The sequence below is a fragment of the Sander lucioperca genome, chromosome 22 (assembly GCF_008315115.2).
Source record: "Sander lucioperca isolate FBNREF2018 chromosome 22, SLUC_FBN_1.2, whole genome shotgun sequence".
NCBI lineage: Eukaryota > Metazoa > Chordata > Actinopteri > Perciformes > Percidae > Sander > Sander lucioperca.
Window position 1 is genome coordinate 13,503,434 of NC_050194.1, and position 11,650 is coordinate 13,515,083.

The following is an 11,650-nucleotide window of genomic DNA, read 5'->3' on the forward strand; positions in this document are numbered from 1 at the left end:
GTAAATGTTCAGAGTCTGGATGGCTTTCTTATTTGTCAGTCCTTTTTTTAAAGTTTTAAAATATAATTTCATGTCATTTTTTTAAATTGGTGACTAGCCTATTCGGTTTTCTTTCAGATCATTTACATTTATAGATATGAAATTTTAAAATAAAATTAAAAGATTCAAAATAAAAAACATGTCATTTATCCGAATAATTTTCTTCATAGTAAAAAAATTCTACCAGGCTGTCGTGGTCCGTTCGAGCGTACGGGGAATAACGTAAGCAAAAAAAAAAAAATGGCTGCCTTGGATGTGGGCGGGGCTTGATGTCAAGCCCCGCCTTCCCGCAGACTGCAGCGAGATACACTTGAAGTGTACGAGTCAAACGTTTAGCTCCACCCACGTTGAGCCACTCCTCGATCTGTGTAATGCAGTCAGGGGTAAGCATCATCCAGGACCTGAGCATAAGCACGACAAGGCAGAGAGCCATAGCCCTACGACAGCCACCTGTTCAACTGCCCACCTCCGTTTTGAAAATTTCTCAAGTTTCAAACGCAAATCACTAACTCAAGCCTTAATCTTGCAAACAAAACATTTGTGTAGTCGTAAACTATTGGTCTTTTATTCATTTGATATGTCCTTTGTTTATAGTTCCCTCTGCTTCTTTCTCAATGATCATCAGGTTTTTTGCTCTCTCCATCACGTTTGCAGTTGTGCTCCCAGCTTTCTCGTTTGCTCTTCCAAACTCTTTGTTTGCGATTCTGGCACAAACCTCTCGCGAGGGCGGGACTTACAGGGGTGCGTCCCCATTGGCTAATGAGTTTTTGGAGTACATTTGAGTGAAAGCTCAGTGCCTGCCTGCTAACAATAGACTTTGGAGGACAAACAAACAACTCTACACAGCGGAATCCTACAAGATTAATAAAGTGTAAGTATTGATTTTATATATTGTCTGATCTACGTTGCAAGCATGATTACTAGAAGTTTGTTGTGTTACTAGCTAGTAAAGCTGTGTAAGTTAGCATTTAACGTTAGCTAACTGCTATCGTTATCTAAAACAAATGCTAGCCAAGCCAAGTAACGTTGGCGTACTGTAGCTACGTTACTGAGCTAATTTGCCATGGGAATCATGTAGGCTTAGTGAGGCCTTACTCAATGTCACTGTATTAATTATCGTCCTCTTTCTGTAGAACAATGAAACATTGTGGGACCTGCAGGACCCGAGCAGAGCTACGATGTTGTCCCAGGTAGGTCTGTAACGTAGCTATATGGTCTATTATGACAAATTATTATCCAGCTAACAGTGGCGCAAAAAGTGGGTATGTGCTAAATGCGATGCATAGGGGCGCTGCACCATGGGGGCGCCAAAGCGATGGTAATTTTTTTTTTTTTTTTTTTATATTTTTTTTGGTATTTTCTATGTAGCTGCTGTTCGTTTCTAAATCATTTCTGCATTTCCTCAATGTTTAACATTTTAGAGGACTAACAGGCTAGAGTAGGCGCCCTATCTCATAAGATTCCATCACAAAATGTTGACATAGAAGGGGGGGGGGGCGTGAGCGCTGAGCGAGCAGGTACCGAGGAGTGTAGTAGTTGTCATCTATGGAAAAAGATGGATAAAGCAAAAAAGCTGTTGGGTGGGGCTAAAAATAGAAAAAGAGAGAGGGAAAAGGAGATGGAATGTCAAGGGATGCGACAGCAGTTAAATAAGTGGATGGTGAAGGGCAACAGGTAGGATTTAAAGTGTAACGTCTGTGGTTGGAGGCTTGCAAATATTCATGTTAACAGGCTAGCTAGCATTTGTTAACACTGGGAATGTAGCAGCCAAATGAGGATTTACCATGGGGTTTACGGCTAGCTTAGAATATGCAAAACCGAGGTTGCTGAGCTGAAAACTGGTAAATATAAGGTAGCATGTACAATAAATGACAATAATCTGGAAAACATAACTTGTGCAATAACTCTGGTTTACCATGGAATCATTAATATATTTTGTTTTACCATTAGCTGTTCATGTTAGCTGTGCTGTCAGACATAGGCTATAGTTACATCTGTTGGGTGACATGGAAGCTGTAATTACGGGGTCACATCTCTCTTTCTTTTTTTTTTCTTTTTATTAAATGGTCTGTGCTAAGTGGCTCTCCATATTTGTACTTTTTAAAATCCAAAATGTGAATGTAATTTCAACAGCAGCACAACCTTACTGCATAATAGTTGTCTTATCTGATGCCATCACTAGGCTGATTTAAGAATTGAATTTAGGCTGCTATATTTAACAGTGAGTTCATTTCATTCAGGTGTGAGGATGGTGGATCAGGAAAGACAGGGGAAGGCAACAGGTAGGTCTAACATTAGGTGGAAGTGTAGGGGGAGCCATTGTATATTGTGGTAGGCCTACAGTGGCTGATATACTTTAAAATAAACCTTTTATTATTTAAAGCCCATACATGATGATGTCCGGCACACTTATTCATTTATTTTTTTGTTTTTTTCACACCAAAATTGTTGCTGCATACCCCTCTGACACTGGGTAGTTGCGCCTCTGCCAGCTAACTACAAATTGTTGTGATTGATATTGATCTGATAATACCAAATGCTTGGGTATTGGTTAAGTTGTACAATGTAGAAGCTATGAATATAATGTATTCTATCTAGAGGTTGACATATACAGTAAGGCAGTGTTAGCACTGCTTAACTGGTTCTTCTTTATAGTAATGTGCTTTATTATAGCATAAAAACAAACTCAGTAATGATAGCTACATTTAGGATGACATTTAGACAAGAATGTTCATCTGTACTTTACTAGTTATGACAAAGGCTGGCTAACGTTTACGGAGTTATACTCAGTAAACTTAATACAACTTTTTTTTTTTTCTGCCACATGGCATCGTTTTGTCATTGATTGCATGCCACTTTGCAACACAGTAATACAACAGAGACCTTATTTATTGTTTGATTTCAATATTGATTTGACCGAAGATTCTTTTGTACCTTAAAATAATGTTTCCAAAAATGAGTCATAAGAATAATGGTACTGGTAATGGACCATTCCGCTTCCAACCTGTAGGGGGACAAGTAGGGAATGCTAATGCTATAGCCAGCTAGCACACTCCTGTCTGTCTGCCTCACCCTCCCGGTGCAAGGCTTCAGTCGGGATGAGAGCTGACAACAGCCCCACGGACACATCCACAGTCAGCCCCCAGCCAGCTAGCAGCCAGCCAGCAATCCAAACCCGGTTAGCACTTAACTCCGGTGCTAAGGACGCTAACGGCAGTTTACTGAACCATCACGAAACAGACCCAGGCCCGCACCCGAGTCAGAACAGCGGCCATTCGTAACGTTACACCTCCGTTAGCGTTACCGGTTCTCCTCCCTGCCGAATCCCCCCCCCCCCTTGCGTTTAGCCATCTTTACAAGTAAATTTACCCGACAAAAGGGGATAAGGCACCAAACAACTAACGGTAGGGTTCCACACAGCGAAATTTCACTTCGCTCTCATTGAGGTTAAATGGAGACTATATTCGCCCTGATTGGGCGAGATGAGAACAAATCGCCGAGGCAAGCGAAACAAAGTTGACGAAAGTTTAACTTTATTCAAATGAGGACCACTCAAGAACCAATCAGGTGTTTGTGTTTGGAGGCTGGAGTTACAAAGTCTGACCAAGATGGCAGAGGTTATCAGAGCTGTATCCAAGGGGGTAAGCCCAAGGGCGTAAGCTTCACTTTAGAGCTCGAACCTCCTATGGCGCCATTTTGATGCTACAAAGCGAGCACCCTCCATTAGCATTCCATTGACTGCCATTCATTTTGACGTCACTTCGACAGCGAATAACTTTACATCTGAAGCGTTTAAAGACTTTATTTGTCCAATCATTCCCAATTTTGCAGAGACGGAGAGCGTAGGTATATGTAAGGAGATAACATGGGCACAGGCTAATTATTGCTAACTAAAATGCTAGTTAACATTAGTAATTACACTTAAACTGCTAATGTAAGTCAAAACTGCCTGCGAGCTTCTCCTGTACTATACGGTAATTCCTCTACTATGCGACAGTAAGTCGCGTGGTTATGACACAATCATTAGCCTATTTTTACAACAACGTCTGCTATGGAGCCATAACGTGAGGTACAAGGTAATGGAGCCTTTTATACATTGTGTTTCTTTAGAAATAAACGATGGACAAAGTCTTTAAACGCTTCAGATGTAAAGTTATTCGCTGTCAAAATGAATGGCAGTCAATGGATGGCTAACGGCGGGTGAGTGCTTGTTAGCATCAAAATGGCGCCATAGGATCTACGGGTTGTTGACGAACGCTTACCCCTTGGGCTGTATCGTGAAAATTTGTATGTGATTAAAATGTTTCTACACGAACATTGGTACTTGTATCAACACAAATTGTTATTTATGACACACAAACTTAGTCAGGGCACATATACTACTAAATAGACCACTGTATGTAGGTCAGTGACATATATACCAGGAAAAAGTGTTTTTTCAAACATTTCAAATAAGCATAAAAATGGTTGGCTTTTGTTCCACTAACTCATCTTTATAGAAACATGTTTTTAGATTTTCAATTGGAATCAATTTGTGACAATTTGTTGTATTAGTGCTTAAAATCGTCTTATATGGTGTGACATGAAAATAATTGTGTATATAAACTGAAAATAGATTATACCTTTCTTAAGTTACTCACTCTATCAGTCATTTATCATAACTAAACTGTGATCCATTATAGTTTTGTGAAAATTAATTAAATTTGTATTTTCTAAAACATTGCTCAATGTGAGACCTATGCCGTCGGTCTTTCAACATATTTTCTATTTATTGTGACAAACCTTGCTATAAAATTATAAAAATATTTGACTCTTGCTGATAACTATTTTCTATGTATTTCATGAACATTTTCAGGTTTTATCATTAATAAAGGTATGTTCTTTTCACAATTTGGAATGTCACACCAAATGATATAGTGTCACATCATATGATGTCACCATATGTCAATGCAAACCATGTATTATCCTACTTATTGGTGAGTACTGATCACTCATATGGCAGGAAATATTTAACCACTCTTAAATTCTGGAAGGTAATATTCAAATTGATTTGATATTTAACAATAAAAACATTTTTTGAATATTGTATGAACCATATAAACATGTTTGTGTATCAAATTTCAATTCAAAACTGGTCTGCAATATTTATTTGATATTTAACAAACTTTTTTTAATATCGTATGAACATATGTTTGTATCAAATTTAATTTCAATTCAAAACTGGTCTGCAATATGTATTAATATAAGTAAAACAAACAATTTTTTTTTTTATATCATATGAACCGTGAACATACAGAGTAGCTGAGTGGATCCATAAATAAATCAATTCATCTAGACTTCAATGTACATAAGCCAGTCAAATTTGGAGAGAGTAGCAAACCAACTGCCTTGCTGAGTTTGTGATATGCCACAAACAACTTTTTGATCTTAATAATAAATGCAGTTTCGCCTATTTGGCCAGACAACCATTTTTGTCTCCACGTTGTTTCATGCAGTTCACCTGCAGCCCCTCCATACTTATGTCAACAATTTGTCCCACATATGGTTTTTCCCTCATACTTAATTAAGACAAACTGTCCTGTTTATCCTTCATCTGAAATGGTGTCTGAATCCTCAGCTTGGGCCTCTCCAATTGACGCACTTGATTGGGCACATGCATACAGCACCTGAGTAGAAGAGCTTCAAAAGGAGAGATTTATAGGTCAGTGACACGATTGTCTGCAGTGATTGCAATAACTAGCTTCTACTCCATCAAATTCGAGCATCTCCGTAGCAGAGCCACCATCACTTAAGTCAAAGAGATTTATTTGTCAGGGAAATGTTTGTTTGCAGTGAAATGTTATCACAAGCAGGTCCTAAAGCTAAATATGTTATACTCACTGGGCTCGGGAATCTGTAGTGGGCCAGCTGGGTTCCTTTGACTTCAAAGTCGAAGGAAGAGAATCATGTATTTATTTTTATTTATTGTAAAATGTAAATAATTTAATGGAAACTCATAATACTTACTCATCACTTGTCTTGTCACCTGGCACCTCATCAGGGGATACATGGTCAAACTCAAGTTGGTGCAGCTTGTCATGTTGGAGTAATGCATTTAAATTTCTTTTGGCTCTATATTTTGTTTGAGAATTTCTCCATCTCCCTCAGCTTCTCTCTTCTTGACGGTGGGAGAGTCTGGATTCTAAATTTAGGCATCTCCCCTTTCTGTTTCTTTTCTTGATATCTGTTAACAGAGTAACAGAATGGTGTGAACATTTTAACAGTTAACATTGTCTATTCTCTTCATTTCATAACTGCGTTCCTCTTAGTTGCACTGCCTACAGTGTTCTAGTCCAATTATATTTTAGCTATCATGTATTGCCAGGCTTCACAAAATCTGCCTCAAGGCCTTTTGAATCAACAGTGAAAGCACCCCTTAAAACCCTCCCTCAGACCTTCCTATTGGTCAGTAAATGGAAACAGACAGTTCTTTTCTTTTTTACAATTCATATATGGTGTGACAATCAAATCATATGGCGTGACAGGCAGACATGTCACACCATATGATGAAGTGTCACACCATATGTTTTCTGCACTTAGCACAACGTTGAGTCTTGTAGTTACACATTAGCATATTAACAACATACTAACTGTAACAAAGCAGCATAGATTTACATGTAATTATGACAAAATAATAAAATATCTTGCTTTTTTTATGAAAAATGTGTCACACCAAAAGACATCTGGAAGTGGGACTTTTGTCAGAGTGCCAACAAGATCAGATTTATTGTAAATATAAAAATGATAACTCACCTAAGGTTGTACAGTAGCAATACACTGCTAGTACTGTAAAACCCATAGACTGTGTATATAGAAAGTAAAACCTTGCTGAAGAAGATCCTCTCCTTCCCAAGGGTGTCAAAACAGTTCCCCGTTCAAATATCCCAAAATAGTGTCACACCCAAGGGGGTAAGCTTCGCTTCAGAGCTCGAACCTCCTATGGCGCCATTTTGATGCTACCAAACGATCACCCGACGTTAGCATTCCGTAGACTGCCATTCATTTTGACGTCACTTTGACAGCGAATAACTTTACATCTGAAGCGTTTAAAGACTTTATTTGTCCATTGTTTATTTCTAAAGAAACACGACAATGTATAAAAGGCTCATTACCTTGTACCTCACGTTATGGCTCCGTAGCAGACGTTTTTATAAAAATAGGCTAACGATTGTGTCATAACCACGCAACTTACTGTCGCATAGTAAAGGAATTACCGTATAGTACAGGAGAAGCTCGCAGGCAGTTTCGTCTTACATTAGCAGTTTAAGTGTAATTACTAATGTTAACTAGCATTTTAGTTAGCAATAATTAGCCTGTGCTTATGTTGTCTCCTTACATATACCTACACTCCATCTCTGCAAGATTGGGAATGATTGAGATTTCTCTTAGCACAGCTACCAGAAGACTTACAACTTTCAGACAGGTTGCCCACGTGACATTTACGTCGTCTCTCTCAGTTGGAGGCTGCGCAGTAACGCTCAGCGCTCACCGGAAAAGTGCTTCTAATATTCTTCACTGGTTTCCGTCCAGAGCAAGGTGGTAAGCTTCTCCTCGGACCGCGAACCTCATATGGCGCCATTTTGATGCTAATAAGCCATCACCTCCCGTTAGCATCCCATTGACTGCCATTCATTTTGGCGCCACTTTGACAGTGAATAACTTTACATCTGAAGTGTTTAAAGACTCTATTTGTCCATTGTTTATTTCTAAAGAAACACAACAATGTATAAAAGGCTCCATTACCTTGTACCTCACGTTATGGCTCCATAGCAGACGTTTTTGTAAAAATAAGGCTAACGATTGTATCATAACCATGCGACTTACTGTCGCATAGTAGAGGAATTACCGTATAGTAGAGGAGAAGCGCGCAGGCTGTTTCGTCTCACATTAGCTGTTTAAGTGTAATTACTAATGTTAACTAGCATTTTAGTTAGCAATAATTAGCCTGTGTCTATGTTATCTCCTTACATAAACCTATGCGCTCCGTCTCTGCAAGATTGGGAATGATTGAGATTTCTCTTGGCACAGCTACCAGAAGACTTACAACTTTCAGACAGGTTGCTCACGTAACATTTACGTCGTCTCTCTCAGTTTGAGGCTGCGCAGTAACGCTCAGCCATCACCGGAAAAGTGCTTCTAATGGCCTTCACTGGTCTCCGTCCAGAGCAACGGGATCTGTTGGTCCATTCTATATAGACTATGGTCACACCATATGATTTTGATTTGTGTGACAAAATCTTTTTGATTAGAACTGACTGACTGATTATTTTTCTTAGTTTTATTCAAGTTCTCACTTTGAGAAACAAGTGCAGTCACACACATTCTGCCTTCTCACTCCACGACACACGTTTGTCGCGATTTCGGTTTCATATTGCATTTCGTTACAGCCCTATTGATTTGTGTAAGGACTTTTGTTATAATTTTCTATCGCAGCTCGCAGCAGGCAGACATGGTCTCAGCAAAGGACGAGGAGCCTTCGGTCTCTCTGTGGAGGAAACCCTACGTGTGCAAAGGCTTCAAACAACCAGGGTTGCGACCGAGAGTACTGAGTACTGATCATATTTTACTGAGATACTCGATTAACACTTTTCTTAGTTTATTTTTATTTGTGTACTTGTAGTTTTTAAGTCCATTGTATGTAAATATATCCTACTACAGTATACTGTCCTGTAATTTAATTTGTTTACATTGTTTTACAGTTATTATATTTTAAAATAACATATTTAAACACTTTTACAGTCACCCGTGTCTGTTTAGTTCATTATATAATACAGGAAATAAGGTTGAGACTATTATAATGTTTATATTTTTAGTCCAATATAAAAAGTTTTTACAAATCATATCTACATAATGGATATTTCAACGTATTTTGCTGGGGCCCCGTTGGTAGAAGCTCTTGTAAAGGAAGCGGGAACTCATTGTCAGTCATTATTTGCAGTACATCACAAGATCAGTTTTTCATCACCAACAATACACAAACATACTAAGTAATTATGTATATATTTCGCATATTCAGTTTCACCTAAGGCAAGCTGTATTTCTTCGCTGGCTTGTGTCTGCAACAACACTTCAGAGAGTGGTGCAGGAATATTGCACACAACTCCTAGATGCCTGGGATCATCTGCTCTACTGAGCTCACTGATGGCTCACCGCTCCAGTCCAGACGACAGCCTTTTCTGCAGGACAGCTCTTTGAAGGGCTGGGATGTGGCTGCAGTCCTTCACTTCCTTGACTTCTTATTGTAAAGCATGACGTACCTTATTAGATATGTTTGAATTTAGCTCAATAGTAAAAAATAACAAAGCCATTGCACTCTAGGAACAGTTTTCTAGCTTTCATAATCACTACTGGAACACTTATTTTTGGAATATTATTGATCACACTTTCTAGATTCCTACCTCCGTGTTGACTACATGTAGCCTACAATATGGCTTCATGTTGAACTAACTTGAATTATCCATCTGCCAAGGTGGTCCAAGGCAGCCAACAAGACCCGTGCTTCATCAGCCATGCACATCACATCAAACAATGATCACTAAGCAAAGTATTTGTCAAGGGCCTGGCATGTTAGTTACACTACATAGTTTGGACAGTAGTTACAATATGCATTCATTCTAAATATTGTTGAAATTCACATTACAATATACAAAAATGTTATATCTGCCATCTTGCAGCAATACAATAAAAGAAGAAACTATGTACAGATGGAACATTATCTAATGCAGTGGTCACCAACACGGTGCCCACGGGCACCAGGTAGCCCCCAAGGACCACATGAGTAGCCCTCAGGCCTGTTCTAAAAATGAAAATTGAATATTGACATTATCTGTTTCCCACCTTGTTAAGTCATTGTTAATAATAATTGTGAGAAATCATTAATGTGATCAGTGTCTTCACATAGATGACTATCAATCAATAATAATCATATATAACTAAAGGCAAACTGAGCAAATTTGTTATTTCAGAAGAGTGTATCAAACTGGTAGCCCTTTGTATGACTCAGTACCCATGAAGTAGCTCTGTTTCAAAAAGGTTGGTGACCCCTGATCTAATGTATATGTCAACCTCTAGATAGAATACATTTATATTCACAGCTTCTACATTGTACAACTTAACAATACCCTAGCATTGTGTATTATCAGACCAATATCAACCACTGATAATGATTTGTCATAATAGACCATATGGCTACGTTACATATGGCTACGTTACAGACCTACCTGGGACAACATCGTAGCTCTGCTCGGGTTCTGCAGGTCCCACAATGTTTCATTGTTCTACAGAAAGAGGACGATAAGGCCTCACTAAGCCTACATGATTCCCATGGCAAATTAGCTCAGTAACGTAGCTACAGTACGCCAGCGTTACTTGGCTTGGCTAGCATTTGTTTTAGATAACCTTAGCAGTTAGCTAACATTAAATGCTAACTTACACAGCTTTAGCTAGTAACTTGAAACAACAGACTTCTAGTAACCATGCTTGCAACGTAGATCACAGACAATATATATAATCAATACTTACACTTTAATAATCTTGTAGGAATCCGCTGTGTAGAGTGGTTTGTGTGTCCTCCAAAGTCTGTAATGTTAGCAGGCAGGCACTGAGCTGTCACTCAAACGTACTCCAAAAACTCATTAGCCAATGGGGACGCACCCTTGTAAGACCCGCCCACGTGAGAGGTTTGTGCCAGAATTGCAAACAAAGAGTTTGGAAGAGCAAACAAGAAAGCTGGGAGCACAACTGCAAACGTGATGGAGAGAATCAAAAATGTTCCGTCTTTGTGATCATTGAGAAAGAAGCAGAGGGAACTGTAAACAAAAGGACATATTATCAAGACCAATAGTTTATGACTACACAAATGTTTTGTTTGCAAGTTTTGAGTTTTACCTTTTGAGGTAACAATTTTTTTTGCTTGAGTTAGTGATTTTTATTTGATACTTGAGAAGTTTTGCTTGGAATTAAAGGCACAAAAATGATTCCATACACAAGGAAGAGGCTAACCTAGCTTACCTGAAAGTGCTCATATTATACTTTTGGGCTTTTTCCCTTTCCTTTATTGTGTTATATATAATATAATACATTTTTGTGCACGTTATAGGTTTACAAAGTGAAAAATCCCAAAGTCCAGCCTAAAGGGACTTACCATCTTTCAGAGAAAACACTGTTCACAAACTGCTCCAAACAGCTGTATTGTAGTCCAGCTTTTACTTCCGTGATGAACATGCGTCACCTTGTAACACAAGTTATAATGCTCGCCTAGCTGCTAGCATGGCACTCCCTCAGACTAGCTAGCAGTACTTAGTGCGCATGTGCGGCTCCCAACAAAGATGGTGCAGAAGTGAGATGTCTCACTCTGTAGCTAAAACCGAGAGCTCAACACACAGGATGAAAAGAGGAGCTGCAGCAATGTGCAGTACAACAAATATATGGTGTTTTCTGAAAATTAAACCACATAAACCTATTCTGGTACAACCTTTAAATACAATTATGAACCTGAAAATGAGCATAATATGAGCACTTTAACAAGGTAAAGGAGAACGCCAAGCCCCCCTCCCCCGAAACAGAAGCTAAC

The 11,650-nt window shown here is 38.8% G+C and overlaps 1 protein-coding gene across 2 annotated transcripts in view; it reads left to right on the forward strand.

The window, feature by feature from the left end:
* The window catches only part of si:ch211-180a12.2, an 86,660-nt gene that overhangs the window by 3,862 nt on the left and 71,148 nt on the right, over window positions 1–11,650 (forward strand). The gene's annotated exons all lie outside the window — the stretch shown is intronic.